Source organism: Aquila chrysaetos, chromosome 11 (assembly GCF_900496995.4).
Source record: "Aquila chrysaetos chrysaetos chromosome 11, bAquChr1.4, whole genome shotgun sequence".
In the NCBI taxonomy this organism is placed as follows: Eukaryota; Metazoa; Chordata; class Aves; order Accipitriformes; family Accipitridae; genus Aquila; species Aquila chrysaetos.
In genome coordinates, this window is record NC_044014.1 from 10,859,198 (window position 1) to 10,885,252 (window position 26,055).

General features: G+C 38.6%; 1 protein-coding gene across 4 annotated transcripts in view; it reads right to left on the reverse strand.

Moving 5' to 3' along the window:
- The window catches only part of VTI1A (vesicle transport through interaction with t-SNAREs 1A), a 276,222-nt gene that overhangs the window by 107,089 nt on the left and 143,078 nt on the right, over window positions 1-26,055 (reverse strand). The gene's annotated exons all lie outside the window — the stretch shown is intronic.

The window sequence follows — 26,055 nt, forward strand, 5'->3', positions numbered from 1 at the left end:
GACAACCAGCATTTCTGTGCACATTCATTTTGGCTACTTAGCTAGCTTGCCAGAGATATGCACAAAACCAGAGTAAAACTACAAAAACATGAGGGTTTTTTTCATAAACAACAAAAATCGTGCCTTGCTTTTGTTCTGGTGAATGAGTGGGATCTTAAAATGTCATTATTTGAGAAGTCTCAAGAAAATTAATCATTAAAAATTCACCAGTATGTTAGTGGAGCAAACATGACTATTCTTATTTTTTTTAATAGATAAAGTTCATTCTCAGGAAACAATCCAAAGTAGAATCTCCTCAAACTTTGAAAATTTGAGACAAGCAATTTTTTTTCTAAATCCATTTAACACAATGCACACACTCTGCCAGATAAAGTCTAAGGAAATTCATTACATATATATTTCTCTATCTATTGCCAAGTACAGTACAAGTAAGATAAATATTTCCTCAGATATCTGACCACAAATTGACATCCTCATTATGCTATCTTGTCCCTCTTGGCTTGCTGCTCTTTACTTTTAGCTGTATATACAATGCCTCCCAAAGGTGAAATGTGGTAAGATATGTGGTTATTGAGTTAAAAAAGCTGTAAGGTGCAGTACAGCTATACAAATGGTAGCCTAAGAAAGCAATTCAAGAGAGCTTTGCCTATGTTTGCATGTCAAAGGACTTACTGGATGAAACTATACTGAGCTTATTCCTCATCAAAGCACTCAAAATACTGTAATACACAAACAGATACATGCATTCAATGTAATCTGGGGGAGAAAAAACAAAGCAAAATCCCTTAAAAATAGAGAGGAAAAAAATCAACAAATTACTAACCAAGTGGCATGAGGTGAAATGATAACAAGTATTTATTGCTAAAAATTATACGTATGTTTGCACAGACATAAAGGAGTGCGAGGAGCAGATTTTCCTTCAAAGGAATAACTATAAAGTAAATGGCTAAAATGGCCTGGTATTTCATAAACAAAGCTCAAAAATATCTTTATAGGAAACAGCTCTATTTTTATTACACCAATTTTAAGCAAGTTACTGTGGGTTTTTTTTCATCTTCTTCCTGTCACTGGCAAGTTCACACTCTTAGCTTTTTATAATGATTGAGTTTATTTTCCAACCATCAATGTGACAGCAGCATCAACTGTAAGTGAGGGTAAAACACCGTCACTTTGACGAATAGTGTATTTTCCTCTCATTGTCGATGACTGAAGACATCAATAAATAAGGAAGGAGAGCATGTCAGCCAGAATATCACAGAATGAATTGTTGATATGACACTTAGGGATTAAACCTTCAGCCATGAAGTTCAACCTAGCAGAGGGGTCTGAGAACTGAGATAGTTGCGTTTCTTCCCAGCAGCCTCTATAGATAAATAATTGGACGGATCATCAATTTTACAGGAGCAGCTTTACTCTACATGCACTTTAGTTGATGATCTTTGGCCTTTTTTGGGCTAAAATAACAACATAAGTTGAACAAAGAGACATAACGGAGGTAACATAATCTCACAATAAGTTTGCAAACATAAATTGACACCTTTATCCACAGATCCTCTTCATATACTCGTTCTACTCAGAAAATTCACTGATGACAGTGAAACTTGATTTTTAGCTGGAAGGTCAAGACAGTCAAACAAAAATATTAATAAATAAAGAAAAACCAGACTTATAAATGATATGAAGACATGTCTCCTCGCTTGGTTTGCAACTGAAGGTGCCCAGGACTGGAAAAAAGTAACGTTAGCCCACAGTACAGCTAATTACAAGCTTGATATCATTGCTATGTGCTTGCTATAATTTTTCAAGTTTCCCCATGACTCTGATGTTTTCCTGCCAGTTAAAACCTTCATCTATGTGGCAGATTCATGCTTTTAGCGCAACAGTGCTGTATAGATCTTTCCAGACTACTTATAATGCAAATCATTGACGATGCTACTACAGTTATGTGAAAAGGTCAGGCTTCCAAGATATACAGTAGCGCAGATGCATGAATTAAGACCAATACACAAACTGAAGGGTGTTGCATGTTATCAGTAATGGTGTTATTTCCACAGAATCTTAACAACGTCAATTATTTGGGAATTATCCCATCCTTTTAGTCGGTATGTACAGACAATGTTTAGTACAGTGCTGTCCCAAGTCCTACAAAAGTCTGTGTGGTGCTGCCCCTTCTAACCAAAATTCCCAAAGAGATGCATAAAATTATGTTCTAAAATTACAGCTAAACTATGAGAAGCAGAAGGGTGAATGCATTTACATCATTATTATCTATGTACTGACAGAGGGCAGGAATATTCAATATAGCAATTATCTCAGTCTTAAACAATGCTGTGATGAACAGAAAAAAAAATTCTGAAAAAGTACATAACTTAATATTAACAAGCATCAGCCTTAAAGGGTGAATGCTAAAATTCACAGCTCTAAATGTATTCTGCCTTAAAGGTGTTTGAACAAGGTATGGAAAATCAGCCTCTTCAGGGCTGAACACTTTAATAACGCTATGTTGTGGGTCCAACACAAACGGTGCCTGGTTCTATGAGACTGTGTTATACAAAAAAACCCCACAAACATTTCTTATCCTCAAACACTGAAACTAATTAGAAGAATGAAAATGCTTTTCCCGACTGAAGAAAAAACAAAACCCCCAAAACCCTAAAAACGCAAACTCAACTTCCCCCTTCATGTGTGCAAAAATTGACACGTGGTTTTCAACTTTCATATTGAGATAAACCCAAAAGACAATGATCACTTCTAGCGATGCTTTACACTCCTGAATATGCCCTTACTTTGGAATTTGCCTGTAACCTATATGCAGTATTTATTTATACATACAAATCATAATTATTTAATACATGTTTCTCAAAGCTTGATTTCTAATACTACACACATATCAAGGACACAAAATAAGTTGTGCTTGACTGCTTTTTCTTCTCCTTTTTTTGCCTCCAGCCATTTAAGTATTTATTTACTTTATCAGCTAAACTGATTCTGAAAGAGCTTTTTCTAATCACTCAAGTCAATAATACTTTTTTCCTTAAGAATGACTAATATATTTACTCAAGAGACAGGAATGATACGGAACAAGCCTCTCCAGGCTTCTGGGTAAACAAACATGCATTTTTATGAATTTTGAAGACAGAGTCCCCATTTTTCTTTTCACATGAAAAATAAAATAATTCAACATAGTTTATACAGAACTTTTCCTCTTAAAGTGTACCCTCTGTGTGTGTGCATGTGTGTATACACATATATATATAAAAATACGTTTCATAAGAGGCAGCAGATATCTTGATATGGTTTCAAATGTAAAAAAAGCTTAAAAACAACGACATCATGGAGAGGACACCTGGAAGTATGATTTGCCCAATCTCATCATACGTACAATGCATGCATCTGAGCTATGTAATTAGAGGTGGGAAAAGACAAACTAATTTACACCGGGAAAAGCAGAAGATCATGTTAAAAATCAAGATGCCTGTTCTACAGAATCATGAAATAAACTCAAAAAACCACTGTGTGTTGTGCGAGAAGGAATCAGAGTAGGAATAGAGAACACTTCCACCCCGAGATCCTCAGCCTTGCCTAGTGAATAACACCATTTGGGGAGCGCAATTCTGTGTTGTCTTTGCACAGAGACATTGCATGCTCTGAAGATGTAGCAAAAGCTAATGGAAGATTGTTGGAGAAGAACTACGCTGACACAGGCAGAAACTCAGTAAAAATATTCAAGGCTGGGACACTTTTTTTCCAAAAGCTACTCAGTTTTGGACAGGTTAAAAGTGTAGATTTTAGGAGACTAAGAGAGATAAATCAGCAACAGCAGTTTCTGGAAAAAAATGCTAGAAAGCGTTAAATGCTAGCTGTTCAGAGGTGACAGCAAGCAGATTTACAAACGTGGAAAATATATGTTGCAGGAGTTAGAAGAATTCAGGGCTGAGTCAAATGCTTTATGCTTCTGACAGCAGAAAGTTAATAAAGAAAGTGATGACATCTTTAAGTGTAGGGACACAGGTAAAAGTCCTATAAATTTACAGGTTCACCGTTGATATATATTTACATTGAACAGCCAATATAATTAGAGACAGAAGGATTTAGATAGGATTTAGATCATTAAAGTTATTAAACAAGTACAGGTTAATACAGATAAATGAAGGATAATATAATGGCTATAAGCTAATGGAGAGACAATTTGTAGAGCATTAACAGAACAGTGAAACATGAGAATTGGTGCTCAAATGCCTCAAGAATCTGCCACAGAGAAGTTAATCTGCATGCTGTTAAGTGGTCACTTAACACAATAAAATAAAAATTAGCTACATGCTATAGGGACCAGTTGGCCTCTTTAGCAGAAGCGAATGCCATACCAGTAGAAAGAGTACTGACAGTCAACAGCATACACTGAGGACATCAACACTTCCAGAGCTGTCAGAAGTTCAGTTGCAAGAGAGGATAAAAGAAGTTGCCCAGTCTACTGTGAGAGCAAAAGACACCTAAAAATACATCCCAATCCTCCGAAATCCAGTAATACTTAAATACCAAGATGTCCACCAAACTTAAAATACAAACATTTTTCAAATGGAAAAGGTCCCTATAAGCTATAATGGATGTTCATGATATTATTTTCATTGGCCAACAGCAAAAGGGGTCCATTGATCCCGGGGTCAGGGAAACCAGAAAGAAAAACACCCAGAACACCTAATCAGAATTCAGGCTTTGTGCTTTGTTCAAAATAAGGAAGAAAAGATATTTGAGGAAGATGCCACATGTCTTTAAGAACAAACTGGGAGCATTTCATAACCAACACCTCCCATGGTCCAGGCCTACTCTGTCCTTCCCCAGGCAAAAAAAAGGCAGCTGAATGAGAAGAAAATAGGAAAAAGAAAGGAGAAAGATGATATATGACAGACCTAGTAACTTCACCTCCAGTAGCCTTTTCTTTTTCTAAGGTTTCATACCTTTTCTGAAATCCTAACTTACATCAATCTGCTGGTATAAAACTACTCATTTCTCACTAACTGATGTATTTTTTTCTGTCTACTCCCATCACCCATCTAGCTGAGCTCCCTTACTAACGTCCTCACAGCAACATTCACAGGAGGTGGCAGACTTTGATTCTCCTGAGCGCTTGTCTACATTGAAGTCCAGCCATTGTTCTAGCCACGCACCAGCTCGGCAATGCTCATCTGCTCCAAGTTCCTCCCTTCGCATCTTCTTCCCCCCCTTCCTTCAAATAAGTTCCAAGGCAAAAGAAATCCTTGGTTAGTGCATCAATAACTAAACAACTTGCTACCCCCATTTCAATCACGTCAGTTTAGTTGGGAACCAACCCTCAGTATCTTCTTTTCCTACTACTTTAAGTGCTGTCAGGACAGAAGAAGTCCCTGCTCGCTCTGAGCTCGGTGCAGGGAACGGATGCTGCTTCATTACAGTACTGCCAATCTTGAACTTTTCTGAAAGCCATTTAGCAGGGGAGAGTATCAACAATCCTGATTGCATCTAAATTAAGTTGCAGAAACATATCCTCTAAAACTTGAGCCACAAACCATCACTTAATTAAACCTATGACTCCAAACAGCATTGAGATGACACAACAGTGATCTTTGGTTCGTCTAACTAAGGCTGGAGGCATAGTCATAATTTAATCAAAACCGCTCCGCCATCTACCAAGTTTGCTATAAACTCAAAGCAGTGTAAATAATTACTTTGGACCCTGCAGTACTGGTTATTTCAAAGACTTAAAATGTGTAGGCAGAGAGTTGGCAACTTAGACTCCTGCATTCAGCAGCTCGAGGCTCGTAAAGTTGGCCCTACCTCTATAGCTGATTTATTCTTAAAGCAATAAATGCACTTCAAGACACAGAGTGGAGCACAAAATAGATGAGATGGACTATCAGCCAACCAGCAAACAGCAAACATAGTTACATTAGGTTTTCAAAAGAGAAGAAAACATTTTGAAATGTTGAAATATGTTTTAAAGTTGAAGTGTGGAGCAAGAGATTCTTTTCAAACTTATTTAACTATACAAAACTGCAGCATATGACATTTAAACAGTACAAAGACGAAGAACAAAGTCTGCTAGTTATATCCGTAAGCACTGGAACAATTTTTTTTTTTTTTTTAAACTGATTCTTCATGACCCATTTATGTAGCTAAAACTTATCAATAGGAACAAGGTTCTTTGCAGTATCTCAGCTTCAGGACCTCAGAAAATCTGTAAGAAGAGAATATCCTTCAACTGTTTCAGCCTGAGAAATTGCTCCTTGAAGCAAAAAGCAATGTCAACAAATGAAAACAAAGCCAGAGCCAAATAAAATGACATCTGGGTTTGTTCAGGTTTCCCCCAACATCCTGATGTACCAGGTTTATCCTGAATCCACAGGCCGATTAGAAAGTCGGGAAAGCTGGCAACACAAGCAAAAAGTCTATGCTTGTTTGATCTTTAATACTTCCATGGAGCTAAAAAGTGTTTTAACCTTTCTTGCAGTGTTCAGCAATTCATTTTAAATGTGAATGGAACTATCTCCTGCTGTATTCACGTTCATATTTAAACAACAAAAACCAAAAATAAAATAGTGTCCAGACATTAAAAAAATAAAACAAACTTAGAGGATGATTAATAAATAATGCTTAAAATCATTGACCAAAAAGTGTAGCAGTCTGTGCAAAAATAAAGCATTCTGCAAACAGTGTGTGTGTGTATATATATATATGTATATGTAAAAAAAAAACTTTCTTAAACATTGGAAAGCCCACAAAGCAGGTGAACAGCTCAGCAACCTCGAAGCTGGCTTCAGTGCAACTCGTTCTTTGAATACGAATTAGCAATGGGTAATCGCAGCATATTTATGAGGCCTTTTGCCTGGTCCTTTTCTCCAGTGAATGCTGTATTATTCATTGCGTGTGCCCTGACCCCAGTGCGCTCCTGTTCTGACAAATCATACTTGATTAAGACAAATCTTTATTAGTTAGCTAGTCAACTTCCCCATTTATCATTTGCAAATCCCATTCTCCTTTTCGGGTACAGTAAAAGTAACTGAAACCATTTTTTCTCCATATAAAATGAAATGCTCGTTACAGACAGTAAGTGCAAACAGAGGCCTAGAAGTCAGTAATAGATGATAAAACAAAGGTTTAACAGGCATAAATTACAAATGTGGCAAAACTCTAACACAATAGCGTACTTTAGATAGGCTGAGGAAACATTAATTAGCTCATCCTTTCAACGTTTCCCAATTTTTCACCAACTACATCTGTCAAAATCTAAATGCCATATAAAAGAACTGTATTGCAAAGTTGGAGGCTGAAAGTACCGAGGTTTAAAAACTAATAATAAAGAGAAGGCTGAGGAAAGTTATTGTTCAAGGTTTCTACAAAAACCCAAAAAAATCTTTTAAAAGTTTATCTATAAAAGGAGGGAAAACGAATTAAAAATTATTCATGAAACTTCAGTTTCCCTTGAAAATGTAGTATCTCTCCAAAGAGGTGGCAATCTGGAGAGAAAAAAAACCCTTGAAGACAATGTTCGTTTATTCAGTAGGTAATTTACAACTAGAAAACCATGTGATGTGGAATGCACACCAGTTTCGTCATGATAGTGGTTTCGCCTGCAGAGAAGGATGTTTCTTCTATCAGGACTCTAGAGATCTGAAGCAGCTACTTGGGGATGGAGGGACAAGGAGCAGAGGGAAGGGACGGTCCATAGCTTATTGGGCTGCCTCTGGTTCAAGTTCCAGCTCTGCCCCAGAATTTTATTCTGGCCTCTGGAGGGATCTCTAGGAAATGCTCACTTAGCTGTATTTTTGTTTGGTGATGAAGTTTAGTAGTTTGCATATTTTATTACATTTTGAATCTTGGTTTTATACTAATGATACTTTTAACCACCAATTAGAATCTGTGTTCATTTGAAATATACAGTATTTTAAAAACCTGCACCTAAAGGGCAAAACATCAACATAAAGCCATCTCTGTGCTGCTTACACAGCACACTTCTTATGGACTCCTGTCTTCCTCCACTTATATCTTCCCATCTCAAGCCATTTTTCCATTGTTTATATTTTTACTTTTACCCTGCAGGACCAATGCAGCTATGGATTCTGCTCCTTTTTCACACACATGAGCTAAGTGCTAGTTACTTCCATCTGCAATGTTGCCTTCGATTACACACAGAGTAATGCTGAGAAAACCACTACCTCAATAAACCCACAGCAAGGGTACAGAGGGAACAATGAAAAATACCCAATGGTCTGGCAAATCACTGTTATCAGGAGGTATACAAGAAGGAAAGAATCCAGACTGATTTGAAAACCCGGGCTGAATTTGTAGGGCTATGTATATTTAAAAAAAACCCTCTACTAAAAACCTCTCTGCTCTTGTACTCGTCAAAGATATTTCTTCTGGAAAATGCTGAGGTGGAAATAAAGGCTTTCCCATAATAGATTTTTTTTACAGCACTCTTCAGAGCAGAATCATATTTTAAGGATCAAGTTAAGCTCTTCAGTTGGTGTTTAAGAGGTAGACTTACATGGTGCCTTTACTGCATGTAGACATGATTTGTTTCTAAGGCATCTCTGCAAGGAAAAATTGTTGCAAAACCTGATTTTTCAGTGTCTAAGAAGACAAGCGTGATTTCTCCTGACGGAGGAACTCAGCAACACTTATCGATGCTTTTGGCATCTCTACGTTAGACTACCGCTATATGGTTTAACTGGGGGCAAACCTGGAGATTTCTAAAAACAAACGGCTCCGGAACAGAGCAGCTTATTGCATGGGGCAACAGTTTTTGCTTGGATTCTCCCAAAGCAGCTGCCTGCAGCGCTCCAAGCGCCATCCCAGCTACTGGACATGGTCTTTGAGTCCCTGACAATTTGGGTCAGGGTTACCAGAGAGACTGCTTCTCTCTGTTGGGTGTCACTTGAATTACAGTCAGCGGAGATACGTGCGCTGGAGGTGCCATGAAGAAGCGCTGGCAGCTGAACAGTCTCTGTGAGGATGTCCTAGGTTTGGATGACATCTCCCCTCTCGCCTGGTCTGCAGCCCTCAGACATGTTAGCGTGCAGGACTTGCTGCCAAAGACATCAGGTGGTCTGCTGTGGGATGTAATTAACAATTTCATAGGACTTGCTGGCAGGCCACTGTTAACATTGATTTGTGTGAATGTTCTGTATGCTGCAGACAGAACAAATTAAGTACATTTTTCTTTGCTGTAGCTTGTTTCTACATTTATAGAGGACCAACACGAGCGAAACAGTATGCCCAGTAGCCTCTAGCCCGACACGGTAAAGAGACAAGTATCTGGATTTTTCTGTCATGCTCAAAGATCAAGAAGACGGGGGGCAAGGTCAGATCTGGGAAAGGACCCCGGACTGCTGGGTTCTGTATTTGAAATGAAAGGCATGCCACCTATGGGCAGGTACCATCCAGCCGACCAGCCTCATTGATGTTACATACCTGTGCCCACGGCCATTTTCACATTTTATTGCTGTTTTGGATGCCAGTAAAAAAATAAATAAATTGATCTTGCTGAAATTTCTTCAAGCAGTCTTTAATGTTGCAAGATAGGGATTTGAGAGAATGCAATTTATTACTGGCTCAGCCACTACTGTACACCTGGTAAATATTTGTGCTTGTTTCCCTGTTTCTAAAATGAGTGTGAAGGAATCCACATTGGCCGAACACAGTATGTATCATTAAAAGGACTGTATTCCTATGGAAGGCATTTAAATACTGCACTTAGCTTCTTATATATTCATTTTCATTAAAACTACTAGTTTGAATATAATTTTAATTGAAAAAAACAACATTAGAAATTATTTTTAAAATGAAATCTGAAGTGGCACACTCTCCTCACCTACAGGACATTATATTTAATCTCATAAAGGATTTCCAGATTATTTGGGCACCAAAATATAATTATCCCATGATCTACTGAATTGGTAAATTATTGCAGTATGACATTTTAATGCAAACACCCAGTTTACAAACATAACTTTGCTGGAAATTCTCAAGAAGTGTTAAACCGATGTCAGTGTCTCAGTAATTTCGCAGTTTAAAAACAGTTAGAAATGTAATGACTACACTGCACTTGATTAAAGCATTTACAGCTCTAATCAAAAACTGACAGCAAGATCAAAGATGTTAACTTAAATCTCTCTTCTAATTATGTTTAAAATGCCACACCTCAGGCCTGTCTCTCCTCTTCTTTTTCAAACCAAATTCTGCTTAAGAAAGATCTAACACTTCTTAACAGTTCATTATCCAATAAAACTATTCAAAGCTTAAAAGCAATCTACACAATTAGTCAGGACCTCAGGGAGTCCACCGGTAGTCTTTATTACAGGGCTTCATATTAAAACACCTTAATTATATTTGTCAAATGGATTTCATTAAAACCCATCGTCACTTTAATTTTCATATTTTGACAGTGCTGGCATAGCATTATTACCACCTGCCAAGCTACGAACTACAACAAAATTATCAAATTCCTTCAAATACTAAGCAGTTTCTTTTTGTACCTGACCAATGATTTCCCTCTTTTTGGTGAATGCACCATAATTAAGAGGAATAATTAAAATTCCATATTCAAGCAGCAGACATGCAAGCTAAACGTACAGTGTATCCATTGCAGGTGTGTAAATAAGAACCTATATGGATACCTGGTTGCCAGGAGCACATAATACAAAGGTAGGACACATATACCGAAGTGCTTCTGAATAATAAAGCCAAGACATCAAACAGAATGCACTATTATTTAATCAAATGACAACTATGATGACTTGAAAGCAGAGGACATTTTAACTTCTACTCATTATACTGTCATTTCGACACAACAGATCTGGGGATTATGACCATATACTGTAACCAGTTTTATTTTAGATATAATCCATGGAGGTTCCACTTGACTTCAGACAATCACATTGAAACATAATTAAAACAAAATTGTTCATCCTCTCCACAGACGGTCAGTACCATGACAAGGGCTTCTGATATTTATGATACCTTTCCAATGCAGAACATATCAATTGTTGTTTGTTTTTCTCTTAATGCCACAGCAATTAACGGCTTTAGATAATTACCAATAATATAAAAACTAGGTACCAGCATCTGTCATGCAACACGGTGTGGGCTGTTAATGTCATGTGGGATGTAGAAATAAATAATTTCCTCTTTTTTGTTATCTGAAAGACTGTATGGAAAACTGCAACAAAACAGCAATTTACCGTTATTGTGCTTATATTTACTGAGCTAAATTCAAGCCTGATTAACTCCATGTTCTTCAGTGAACATGTGTATAAGATGACTTTGGCCCACAACAGATAAAACAATGGCATGCAGATTGCAATGGGGAAAAGAACAGAGAATTTTCCTTTCTTTCATATAATCATAGCAAGAAATAAGAAATGAAGAGGTTTCTGCCATATGTCTAACACACTTCACTGCTTTGTACAAAGGTCTCAAGAGTAATGATCTCCGTGTGTTATGAATATTTTAAGACTTATTAAATGTTCTTGGATCATTGTGGGTAAAACTATCGGATTTTAAAGAACCACTTTAAATGACAATTAAATATTATTCCTACTTAAGGAAAAAGAAAAATTGAATAATTTTTTAATGTATTATCAAGGAGGAAAGCCTCAACCTCTTTCACAGCATATCACAAGTTTTAGCAAAGAAATTGCTGAAGACGTGCTGGGTTTACTTTATTTCTATTTTATTTCTTTTTATTGCTTTAATTGCTTTTGAATTACAAAGAAATAAAACAGAGTACTTACAAGCAAGGGACTATGAGCTGATCACAGTTCTCGTTTGTTTTTTTGGCAAGTCACCTTATTTCTTTTATCCTATTTACTCTCTCTGTAAAACAGGGGTAAATAATGTTTCTCCTAGAATTCCACTAAAACAAGCAAGTGCCCACATACTGCTTAGCTTCTGCTATCAGGACATCTTACAGCAAATAATCAGAATTTTTTGGTGCCTCCTATTAGACTTCAAACTATCACACCAAGCTTGGGTGCACGTGGGGATTCCTCTTAGAAACCCACTATCCCAGAGACAATGTAAGACGTAAGTAGCGTTTTGAAAACAATCCCACTCCAAACCAGAGCGTTGGCTTGCTTCCACTGCTGTGGCGAGAGCCAGCTCCTCTGCTTAACACAAGGATGGAGGGACAGGGAAGCTTCCCAGATGAGGAGCTGGTGGGTGATGAGATCTCACATGTGTCTTTAACACAACTGGTCATGCCTTCTCTCTTGAAATCTCCTCCTCCCTTTGCACCCAGGATCCTGCCCTTTCTGTGAGGGCTGTGTAAGGCTCTGGTTTTGGTTCCTTTCCTCCTCACGGATCTGCAGTTGATTTACGCCTGGAGAATCTCATGCACAAACTCAGCTACTATTTAATAAGTGACAGATTTCCCCTCTCTGCTACACTGCCATTTCCTCTCCCATTGCTTAGCCTTCTACTCAAATTCAACAGAACACAGCAGTTCCTTGTCCCCCCAACATGTCTCCACTCCCATTCTCATGACATTCAACACGATCATCTTCTTTCCCACCCAGCCTCAACATCTTTTTTTATTCAGTTCTTTTTTTTCAGTCTTCATTTTTGGGCAAGCTGTCCGATTCTTTCTGCATGACATCGATAGGAAACAGACTGGTCCCATCCATTCATTCACCTTCCTAAAACTCTCTTCTAGGCTCTCACCAATTTTTTATACTATTACATCCATTTCTCTTGCCTTGACAAAAAGCTATGTACCACCTACAGTAATGCAGAACGCTGCTACAAATACCATTTTTTTAGCATCATACTGTTACTGTTTTTCTTTCTAGTCACGCCACTGCCTCTCCCCAGTTCAGCACATTAAACAATAGCTACATTTCTTCCATAGCCAATCCCTTCATGGTCCGACTTCTCCCATTTGCTATCAGCATATTAATTCCTTTCTCAGCCCAGATATCATTCACTTGTTAAATTTTTACTCAAGCGTTTCTGCACTTTCTCCCATGTTCCCATGATTGAGAGGAGCTGAGCATAAACAACTCATCACCTCATCATGCTCCTGGAATCTCTGATCTGGCTTCTCTTGTCCATCGATACACCATGCAATCATAATTTCTTCTGAAGTCCGTGGAAATCTCAGCCACAACCATGAACCTTTTTGTTAGATGAATTTCTAAATGTCTAGTCCCAGACTGGGTAAGTCATAGCACAAAATCTAGCAGGCACATGTGGGTATCATCCATGATGGAGGAGGAAGGTACTGTAAGAAACAAGTTATCGCTACTTGTCTTCACTGTTGCAGTGCAGGTGTGACATAGGGATTTACAATGTACACTGCATTACTGTCAGATTTTCCCTTCCTAAGCCAAACGCTATCCCCCATAAGCTAACAGCAAATAGAATGTAAACCCTGTTGTCATGAGTCAATAATTTATTAAATTCACACTATTACTAATAATTACAGAAAACGTACCTGTTTTTCACTCTTGACAAACAGGAAGCCAGCTATGTTTCCCATTTCAGCTATGATACACAAGGAACAATTCAAAGTGATATTCGTCCCTGGCTGGCACGTATTCTTCAGCATTTGAAGTTTATTTGATACAAATGAGGGTCTACAGAACCCTGCTGACATGAAGTCACAAAGAGCATATACATTTATGAATACTGCATTTACTGCACTTTGTATGCGTTGTTTGTTAGGTCTTGGTGCTGAAATCACAGCTCTGAATCTATCTTGAAGATGTTAAGGATGCGTTGTGAGCTTTTGCCTTTTCTCCCCACCACCCCCAAAACAAAACAAAACAAAACACCACCACAGCCTTCATGTCTTTAATTATTAAGATTACGTTTTCTGTTTTATCTTAAATCCCATAATGGAAGCAACCAGCTTTTTCTCTCTCTTTTTTTTTTTTTTTTTTTTTTTTTGGTAATAGTATACACTCTTGATGTAGGAAGGAAATGTGAAGACAGAACAATCCAGCTGGATTAGACATTTATGAAACCTATTGCCAACAGTGAGCTGTCAAAGCCAGCAATCAAATGTAACCCTGGCAAAAAAAAGAATGGAGACTGCTGTGAGGAGATTTACTTAGAAGAAACTCTCAAATAGTCCTTTTATGTCCTGATTCTCCTCCCCTGCACCAGTTTTATACCTGCTTGTTACCCCTCCTTCCTTGAAGTTACACCTGGTTTACAGTCGTGTGGTAGGAATACTTTCTCTATTCCAGAATTAACTGTTGAATTTCTGCAGCCTCAATGCAGAACGCTTGGACAAATAATTATTGTTTTCCTTCAAAATCTTAGAATCTATGAAAATGTGGAATAGCTATTAATACAGAGATCTCCACAATATTCCCAGGAGTAAAAAGTCTTATTACCATTTTTTTCAGCTCAGAAGCTGACAAAAAAAGGATGTAACTAACTTAAAGTCATATGAAGTCAGAAGGAAGGGTAAGAATTCACTACTTCTGACCTTAATCCTACTTTTCGTCAAGACCATCCCTTTGTGCTTTATGTTCCAGCTTTTCACTGGAAAGCTGTTAATAAGCATCAGGAAAATTTGGTAATAAGCACCATTAAAATTAACTGACATGAGAAGATATTTAGCTAGGGCAATGGAAAGGAAAACAAGACAAAAGTTAAAGAATTGACTGGAATATATTAATCAGCAAAACAGAATGTAGGGTGAGAAATCTGGGATATTGAAGAACAGGATCTCAAGCAACCAGTAGGAGAAAAACAAAGACTAAGACTAATATGTAATGGAGTAATTATAACAGCAGCAAGATCTTTACATTGTACAAAAAAAAAAAAAAGGCTTTCTGGATTAAAAGAGGAATGACTACAGAAACAACAGGGTAACATCCGCATTTTGGCCATATCTATTCTGCAGGCTACCAATGCTTCTAAGAGTCTCTCTCCACTATAAAGTGAAAGTAATGCTACTTAATTATTTTCTAGCAATGGCATGAAGATTTATTGATTAATACCCATGTTAAAGCTTCTAAGAACTCTCTCTCTGATTCATGTAAAGCCCAAATTTTAATGCAACAAACAAAAATGGGATTTTCAGAGTGTGTAATTTGTGTGATATGTGTATGTTTTCCTGTGAACAGAAAATCAACTTTAAGATTGTGACATGAGGAACCACAGAAACCACAGTAGATCTATATACTGGAAAAACTTAAAAATAGTCAGCTGGATAGTTCAATTTCACAATTTGGGATTTGAAAATTCAGTACCACCTTAAATTTTAACCAGAAGAGAAAATTTATAGAGTACTGGCTACTTTCCCTCATTTAAATTGAATCAGCCATTACAGTTAACAACCTTCCCACCCCATAGAAATAAATAAAGAATGCTGTATCCTTTCTAATTTAAAAACTCTTATCTTCATTAAAAACATAGTTGATTTAGTCAGAAGTTCCATCTATTATGGGCTGTAATGATTTAATAGTGCCAATTAGATCTATAGTATTCCTAGAAATGGAGGAGCTGCAGCTGGAGCTCTGCAGACCAGTCAAACAATTTTCACAAGGTATTCAGAGGACTGCACCACTCTATTCTATGTAGAAGATTAAACTTTAAAGGAGAAAAGAAGCAGGATTTCAAAACAAATATTCCAATATGATAAATAACTCTTCCTCCTGGGCTTTGCTTTTGTACAAAAGAGAAGTATTTCACCCTCCCATTCTGTAAGTAGCTGGAAATGCTCTGCATATTTTACTAATGACATCAAATAACTTGCTAATTCAAGATACTTTAGCCAGCCATGTGTCCTAGTGAGAGACAATGCATGAACCCTTTAAAGTATCTACAATACAGAATATGTTCCTTGATAATGTCATTAAGCCATGATGACATGTAGCAAGCAATTGCTGGCAAAGGTCAATAACCTGATCCATTTATACAACGAATGCCTGTTAAAACAGTGTTTAAAGAACAATCGAATGATTGATGACCATAAGCTCTATGTTGGCCATGATGTGCAGCATGCACATACAGGGTGTTCTGCAAGCGCCACACATACCTCTAATGCTGTGGGGTGGGTGGGGGGAAAACTGTGTTCTGCCAAAAACCAAACCAAAATGTTTAGGCAAAAATGTTGACAACAATAATTGAGTAAACAGAGGTCTGAAGACGAATTTGTTGGCACTGGGCGGTAAAAATAGGCAGTGCTTCTGATCCAGTTGAATACAGCTCAGTTTGAAAATAAGGTGCTCTAGGCAAAACAGACTGCAAGCATCCTCTAAGCTCCATGTCACAGTCTGTGAAAAAAAAAAAGTGACCATCCCATAGATCTCTATCACTGGTTTTTAAAATTCTTCCTTCATTTTTAATTCAAACTGATGTATTAAAATGCAGTTTCATTCCATGCACATTTGAATCTTGCCAGCTCAAAAGCCATTGTCAAAATTCACAGGTCCAATTTGTTGTGTTGTTTAAAAAAAGGGGGAGAGGGATAATTTCCAAAATATTTTTGTTGTTTTAATCTGCCAGCAAGCATCATTCTATCAACAGAGTGCTGCACACTTCTTAGAATTTAACCCCCTTTCCTAAGGAGTAATTAACCTAACAGCTTCTTGCAAGTCATTCTTCTGTCTCATCAGAAAAGCATGGTGACCTGTATGTTCTGTAGGACAGGAACACTTCCCAAAATTGTCATCTGGTCCCTTCACTGAATTAATTATCTCATTCTAAAGTGGCCACATTCCACTTTCTACAAACAAGAATGATCTTGAAAAATCATCAAAAGATATATATGATCATAGAAATCATAAAATAAATATGATCCGTTCAAAGCATTTGATATTCTATTACTGTAATGGTTCTGGCTTTCATGAGATAAACACACTGGGACCACATTGTGCTGCTGATGTGTACCCTTCAATTAAAGAGCATTTCTGCACACAAGCCAGTTCCTCATGGAGGTGTTGATTATAAGTGGCATTCATCAGAATCAACGGTATAAAAATAAGCTCCCTGCCATTTTGCTGCATCCATAAACAGGTGTGGCCTGAGCTTTATTAGGTGCCCAGACAAAAAGACACGCAGGGACTGTATCTCAGCATGAGTCACAAAGCAAAATTACAGTCCTGTGCTGCAGTCGTGAGACTTCCTAAAATACGCTTCCCAAGTCAGGGGCAGCAGTCGGTGGTGTTGGTTAGCGCAGTCAGGAACTGGATCCACCCCTTCCCGGGCCCCGCAGAATCCCTTCTGCATCGTGGTACAACAATCAGACACGTTCCTAACTTGATTTAAGGGAAAAAAGTATTCTACACTGCAAAACATTTCTGTGAGTGTTCCTAGAGCTCCACCTTTCCTACAGAACTGCAGAGTTTCTGCATGGCAGGGTAAGCAGAGTTGTACTGGAATTACATTTTAGAAACATTCATATGAAGAGTCATCCCTTCTTTCCCAGTAATCCCCTATCAGTCACAAACACAGCTGAAACAAAGCAGAAAACAGTTAAAGCAACAGTGAGTTACACACTGATTACTTTCCCATCTCAGCCTCGGCAGTGATGGAAGTTCAGTCTGCTCCTTAACACACATGTGCCAAACAACTGATAAAAAAGGATGCCAAGTACTCCAAACTTCTTTAAATTTTGAAAGCTAATGCCAATTATCTACTAAAGGAATCTATCCTGTTTCCATCCTGTTTGGCTCTGTAGTTGAAGCCTCCTCCGCCTACATCATTTTAAACACACATGCCAGAAAAGATTTTTCACCACTAGGCTTAACAGGTACGTCAGACTTTTTGCTCCAAGCGTCCAAAGATCTTTCAGCAAGCCAATCTGCTTCCCATGTCCCTCCATTAGAAATTAAGTTTTCATCTTCCATCTTGCTCTGTGAAAGAGATCAACCTATTTCCCATTTACCAGGATAGAATCCCATTTCTTCCCTTCCTCCATTGTCCTCCTGTCAGGCTTTTTCCACCATCTCCTCCTGTGTCCTCCTCTATCTTGTCAACCATCATGTGAATGCGACACTGGAGCCTGATGGTTTCATTATGAACTGACAAAACCAAAGACTCACTGTTTACAGAAAGGGAATGGAGACACAAGAAGGTTATGGTTCTTGCAAAAGTCAGGAAAAATTAGTGACAAAGATATTTCTCTTAACTTCCAGTTTCTTAGGATATCATCTGCCACGAGACTTCTGTGAATCTTTAATTTTTAATTTCTGTGAAGAAGAGAGGAGGAAGTCTCTTTGCAGCATCATTGCTTCCCCTTCCTCTCTTCACATTCCCACCAACAAATCAGAACAATGCTCATCTTCTCCATCAGGGCATCTAAAATGCCACAGATCATTTGAATGTTGGCAAAATTCTATGCATCAAAATAAAACATTGGAACATTCAGTTTTGAATTATTACATGTTCATGAGGGGGAAAAAAGCATCATTTTCAGGTGCTAGGACTCTTCCACTCCACATTCTTACATGTTCATCTACGATGTTGAAAGAAGTGACGTTTTCCTTTGCTGGTGTTCCTGGCATAGAAATCAGTATCTTTGAATTTTGCCTGCCCTGGGGAGGGGGAACGAGCCCGAGCTGGGGGCCCAGAGCTACAGGGGTAGGAGCTTAGTACAGAGCCACAGACCAAGAACATCTCGGATACTTGCAGTGAAGGTAAGCTTTCTATGGGAGGAGTGTGTGTAGGTAAGTCTTAGCTTCTCTCTACATTAAAGAGCACTACAATTTGTTGGGTTTGCTTTTTTTTTTTCCCCCCTCTTTTTGGCCTAGGGAAAAATCCACCTTCACTTTATTAATAGTGAATTCAAATAGTTTTTCTGCTGCAATTTAACAACTTTTTTTTTCCCCCTGCACAGAGACAAGATATTCTTCTCTCTTGAACCCTTCAACATATTTGTTCTGCATTATTTTTTCATTCGCGGTTATCCCGGAGGCTCTCAATGTTTAAATAGCTCCCTCCCTCCCATGTAAAGCTGTGCACTAATATCGATCAGCTTAGGCTGGAAGTTACTATAAGGCATTTTTCAATAATCAGCCAAGCTGTTCAGAGAGTGTCTTGAATATAACCCTTAGGTAAACAGCATAATACACAAGGAACTTTCGCTCAGCAAGCACATCTTTGCAATCTCAAGGATGGCTGCTAATGCTCCACCAGACAAAGAACTTGATTCTGACTTTCTACTCTGCAGGTCAGAGGAGAAGTCACATTAGCTAACAGCGTCTTTATTCTTATGGACAGAATTTAAGTTTCTTAGGACACTTGTATATTTAACGATCTCACAGTCATATGCCCTTCAAATATAGGGTCATACAGCAAATAAGCTCTTAATGAGTATCAATTTACTTTTTAATAAAAAATAATCACAAACAAAATCCCACTCTTCTAAGAAGATGAAGTTATGGCTGTACAAGTATTTTAAGTGTTGGCTACGTAAAGCACCTTTATCAGTGAATTATAGTGAACAGGAACTCTCACCTGGCTGAGGGGAGAGGAAGAAGAAAATAATTTCAAGCTAAACAATTAAAAATAAATCATAGGAAAAGGATGATACATGCATACGATATGTCAAGTAATATCCACACCTACAGAGAGATGAGCAAGGTACTCTGAATTATTAGGTTTTCATTTAATTCATCCCTTATTTAAAATGCCAGGTTTATTCTATTTTTACATTGCCTCATTAATCAAAAATGGGAGAGAAAAGTGATTGGAATTAAGTACTTGAAATCATTCATACTTTATGCCTTAAATAGCTACATTCACTGGTTACTTCACATAGTACTTAATTCTAAAATGAAAAACATAGGGTTTTTTAATTTCCTCTTCTTAACTGTGAAGCATCAGATTGTGCTATATTGTTTTTATAGCTCTGAGGGATCCTTAAAAGAAAAGTTTGTGTAAACTAAAAAAAGTCCCATGTAAAAATAGTCCTAGGTCATTGCTTTGCACACTGTAAAACCAGTGATGTTCACACCCACCAGTGGGCGAAAGATAAACATCACAAAAGTAAATAACACTCTGAAATAGCTGGCTCCTATGAATCCTGGAGACAGCACAAACTGTTTTGTTGTTTTAAAAAAAGATTATGCATAAGCAAATCCACATGACTTTAATGACGATTTCTGAAAGTGTTTTCAAGTCAACATCTATGCTCGAGAGCCTAAGCAAAGCCCCGTGGGTGCAGTTGTACACAGTGCCCTGCTGGCACTACCCTCACTATTTTGCTTTCTTGTTGGATCTGTCAGCACGGTTCAGGCTGGTTCCTGCCGCAGCAATCCTCTCCCTTGCTAAGGAGCAAGACAGTCCGTGGTGGCAGGATGCGAAATGAAGGAGAGTGTGACTCGGCAGCGTTTAGGTACCAAAGCTTTGGGGGATCCCCACATGCTTTGTATCGAGATGCACACAGGGACAGTCAGAAAGCCGAGGTGCGCTAAGTTCAGCCGTTCTCCGCATCTGGCAGATGGCTGAGGATTGCAGCACATACCTTTCTATCTCCCCACATAGCAGCACCTTAGCCATCGAGCATAAACAGGGTTAGCGTAATTCAGGAAAATTCTTGTACGATGGCAAATGCAATTCAATGCAGGTAAACGCAGGATAAAAATGGTAAGACAAAAGATTCCAAAAGAAAGCCAGGACATTAGGGGAAAGTGTTCAGAGGCATAATGATTGAAGAGAGATTTAAGTGTCCTCCTGGGTTATGAAAGTCTTAAGCTAATGGATAACTGCAGTGGGAAAATAATGCTGCGCAGTGAACTACATGCCTAGAGGAATATAAAGCTAAAATTCTGGTACTGACTGGTGCATAAGACTGACTGGAAGCCTTACCTATAGTGTTGCATTGTCTTGATGCACATAAATTCATATTTCCAAGTAAACTGACAGAAGAGGAAGAGGAAGAAAGGATCATCTGAAACACTAGGATCCTATTTTATAGCCTGCTGCAGCGAGCTCCGCACCACACAGAAGCTGCAGGCCACCACTGCATTGCTGCAATTTTCCATTTCTGGCCATATTTTGTGAGAGTGCAGACAGGATTGCAAAAGAAAAGTCACAGAGAGGATCTCCACAGGGTCATTCAGATGCCTTTGCTGTGAACACATGCGACATGCTCAAGGGCAAGTAAAGTGCTCGACTCTTTCATAAGAGAGATTAAAAATATTCAAAGGGTTGAAGGGAGCTGGTAGACAGAAAGGACAAACAGACTGTGATTCTAATACCCACATACGATATAGCTTTCCTTATCCTTAAAAGCAGAACAAAACAAAAAACATCAACCAACCAAAGATGGAAATTTAGCTAAAGACCTGCTTACGGCAGATCTTGAATTATGGGAGGTAACGTGCATGTTCTACGCTTTGAGAGAGCAAGTAAAACAAAACAAGAAAATAACATCACCAATGTGTCCCGCAACCTGGGAAGCATTTAGAATAATTTGCAAGAAGGGAAAAACTTCCACGGTAAATACAACTTATAATGCTCAACTCTTTAAAACAGCGTCTGTTCAAATTATTTCAGGACACGTTTATTATAAAGCAGGTTCAACCGTAATTTCACACTTCGGAATAACTTCAGCACAGTCACTTGGGAACCTGCAGCCAGAGCTTCCTCTGAGCCTGGCTTGCTTAGGCTGAGCACCGTCTGTCTCCGTGACATTCCGCGCACTGCAAATGCAGCCTCCTTCTGCGGCCCCCCAGTAAAAGGAACGTAGGATTCAGGGAGGCATACTGGCTCAAAGTGGTTGCCCATCACGTTTACAAATTAATTTGTTCAGACATGCTGTGTAGAAACTTAAGTCTGGGAGAAAGGGGCGTAGGGTCTGATTCGGCACTTTACATGATGTAAGATTTTTGCCATGTCCCGAGTATTGTGTACCAAAAATCAACTTCAATTTCCTCTACAGCCAATCTCAAATTAAGAGTGAAAAAGGTAAGAATTTTCAAAAAGGAATGGAACCTCATGGATCTTTGCCAGATTTCTGTGCAACCAGAGAGGGATTTAGGGCAGGAAAAACAGTTCTAAGACCATTCCCCAGGGAAGTTGTTGAAAAGCAAGATGCCGCCTTTAGTTACCAAAAATTAATTCCAAGTTCAACTGGTGCAAAATTTGAAGTTAGAAGTGTGCGACCTGTTTGACTCTTGTTTAAATTTATTTAATTAGTTTATTGAATTAAAAAAATTTTAGTCTGCATTTAAGGCAGACCATAAGCCACAGCTCAGCACAACACTTTGCAGCGAGGGTCTGAGCCCTGAATTCTCGAATTGAACTAAGTCCACCTAAAAGAGAACTCGGGGGGAGTAAGGGCACCTGTGTTAAGGAACAGCACCCTTACTTTTCCCTCGCCTTGGTTTTTGTTCATTAATCTCCTGTAGGTCCCAAGGGTGACTGGAGGAACATGTCAAGGCTCCTTCCTCAGCACATCACTCCCTTCCTCTGCTCAGCACGTCTGTTAACAGGCACAGCGCATCCTGTCAATGCGCTTCACGCAGTAGCCTGGGCAGTTCCCTCCATCCTCCTATACCACCAAGACCAACAGCTACAGGCTGCAAGTTTTCCTCCCGGACCAGAGCTTTCACACGAACCCAGCCCATGTCCTAGCGCAGTTCTCGCACTAGGCTCCATCCTGACTTCCCCCTGGTTGATGGTGGCCTTTGCTCACATCGCTAACGAACATCTGGCCGCAGCTGCTGGGCTTTGGGGAATATCAGGTTGCTGTTACAAAGGTTTGTTGGCAGATAATTTTAAAGAAACATGTTCTGAGAACGTTTTTACAATCTCCACCTCTACCTGCTCTGTCCTAAAATCTGTTTCTCACTATCACTTCTCCAAAAGACAAATTTTATATATATTTTATTTTTTTTTTAAACCACTAGAAGGAATCCCCTACTGCCTACACAATAAAGTCAGTCAGAGGCAAGATTCTTTCTCACAGATCTTATCCCTCTAAGCCATCAGACTGACTAAACCACTATCCTTTGATCAATAGGCAGCTAAGTGGGAATTTTCAAAAAAACCTTTAAGCAAAATAAAGTTGCTTCTTTATTACACACAGGCCTTACTCCCCCAAACTAGAAGAGAGGTGGGATTTCTTTTTTTGTATTTTTCTTCAAAACTTGTTCAGTCTGGATGGAAGATAGATTCCATTAAGGGAGAGTAAGAACTGAGAATGAGAGAGTATTTACTACCACTGAATATGACGATTGCATCAAAGACCAAGTGAAGTGGCCAACTGTGAGAAATCGTGAACCATACACTAAATATCACCATTTGTTTATAGTTAAATGTATATAAAAAAGGGTAGATAATTAACTCTCTGTAAATGTAAATGTATTTTATTTTTAATTAAAGGGATGTGACTAAAAACAATGGCTTCACCTGCAGCATAAATGGGGACGGATCCTTTGAGCTCTATTTTAAACTGTCCACGCCTGGAGTCAAAAAATTAGCCACAAAGTAGTTTTGTGTGTGAAACTCAATTTGGACATCAGACTTCTGAGATCCTATTAGAGCAATCACCAAGTGTTAAAAAGACAAAACACCTTTTCAGAGACCACTGCCAGACAGCAAAGAAAATGACTCTTTAATAAAATCGGATCAATTTTCTAGCTAACCTGCCCCAAGTGGAAACAACATAAGACAGGTTCCCAGAGAGTCAGCATTAATGATGGCCCATGCAATGAGTATCATATGCTTCCACGGACATAACAAAATTGCCTGGGGCGACTTTCATATGAGGGCTGGATTGCAAGTTGTCTGTCTTGCTTCTTCCCCTTCCCTAAGCTAACTCCTAGGCTTTTTTTTTTTTTTTTTGAAAGAGGTAAGATTTCTCACTGTGCTTAACTGTGGTACAGAGTACATGTTTAAATGTATTATGGAAGAAATAACTGATTTACTCAGAGCAGTTGAGACACTTAAGAGAGTTGGGTTCCGTTCCTGGCTCTGCAGACAATGTGAAACCTGATGCTGGGGAGGTCACTCTGGATTGTTTTTACGTGGTCTTCAGCAGCCTGCTCTGCTGTGCTCTGAGCAAACATCAAGCCCACATGAGTCAGGCATTTCACAGCCCTCCTTACACACTTCCACTCTCTTCTGGACTCACAAGGTTGGGGTTCAACACCATACAGACTATCATCCTATTTTCCACATGAAGATTTCTCACCTCGAGCATATTTGTTGTGCAGGCAGAGGATGCTCAAGTGAAATGCTATGAAATCCTGGACAGGCAATGTCCATACTGTGCTCAAACCTTCTCTGAGATAAAGAATAACAATATCCCTGAACACAGGGATGTTGAGGATAAATTGCCAAATGCGGATGAGGCATTCTACCTAAATACTAGATAGATTAGATACATTATTTTGAATGAAAGCAAGCATATTTGTCTCAAAATACTTTGGGGTAGGATATAGGAGAAGTTTTGCACTAAAAGTCCACAAGGAGGATTTAAGTGCCAGATAACACAAAATTGGGCCGTGTTATTGAATATGACTACAGCATGTATGGGACGTTTGACTAGAGCACGTACCATTTACAGTATTTATACTGAGAGAGTTTAGATTGTTCAAAAGCATTTCCATCCAGCTTTTTACCTATTAAAATCAACACAAACATTTAAAGAACAATATTTAATGTACCTTTTTGCAATCGTTTTCATTAAACAAGTAATAGTTACTCCAGTACACTCTCAAACCCTCTTCCTCTCAAAACCAAACAAAATTCCCCCAAAACAGCCCAAGAGACAATAACTAGTATTTCAAATGCATTCCCGCTATTTGCTTCTTCAAGTCTTTACAGCTTTCCATGAAAGGGAATCTTCTTGCACACGAAGAGGGGTGGGGAACATTTTTTGCTCAGTTAAGAGGACTCTGCAGACTTTTTTTTTTTTAGGAAGTTTGCAGTGTAGCAATTTATATTTTTTTTTTGCAATGATCCCTATCTATGGTTACAAACAGAACCTGGTAGCTGTTGTCTGCCTGATTAAGGAAGCTGAAAGTACAAGCAAGACACGCTACCCAACAAACCTAGGTTTATTTCTTTCTTTCCTTATGCCCAGATCCAAAGTATTTAGGCTCCTGAGATTTCAAGACATGACTCTTTACAAATGATGCTAACATACTTTCAAGTAGAAAAAGGATACGAAACAATGCAATAAAAAGATAATAATTACTACAAACACAGACTCCCTGTGCTAGGAGTTACAGGGAACAAACACATTTATACACTGAAACCCAAACCACAACTGGGTACCAGTGCATTCTGTTAGGCATTACTACCTTTAAGTTGGGATGATACTGATATAATTTAATTCACGAAAAATATTCCTCCATTGCATCAGCATACTAAGAAACACACAAAAAAATCAATATCAATAATGACTTGTTTTATTAAATGTAAGCTATCAAGCTACAAAAGTTAATTTTTTTCTCTTTTGCATTTCTCCTAGCATTTGTTTTGTATTACAGTAGAAAGCTGGGTTGGGCACCTATACTTTGCAGTTAAACCCAAGCAGGTAGTACCATCACACTTTAAATATAAATATCAGAGAGAAAAGTAAAAATTGGTAGAATACACCTCTGCACATATTCATTTCTACTCATGTTACTTTAGTGGTTTAGTAACCTGGGTTTCAAATTAATACGCACTCTGTACGCTTATGTTAGCTTAGAATATTTTTCCAACAAATAATTTCACAATTTGGCAGAAAACGCACCTTCCGTCCGACACCAGAAAAGCTGGTCTTGTGCTTACAGCACTGCCTCTGAATTCTGGAGAACTGGGTTTGCCTCCCTGCTCTGACACATGTCTGAGAAGTCATTTAACCGTGTCCTGCACAACATGGGGGTTGTGATTTCTATCTCTTGCCGGTGACGTAGTTAAGTATTGGGAGCAGGGACGGACTTGCGGTGGGCTTGCGCAGCGCGATCAGGTCACGAAGCTGCCCGGGCACGTAACTCCTGATGGCGTTCGCTGGACACCTACTTGCCTCCGCGACCCTGGCCCAGCGTACCTAACACACAGGAGCCTCATCTCTCTTTGGGCTTTATGAAACACCTGCAAAGAATGGGAACTAAATATAAGGAG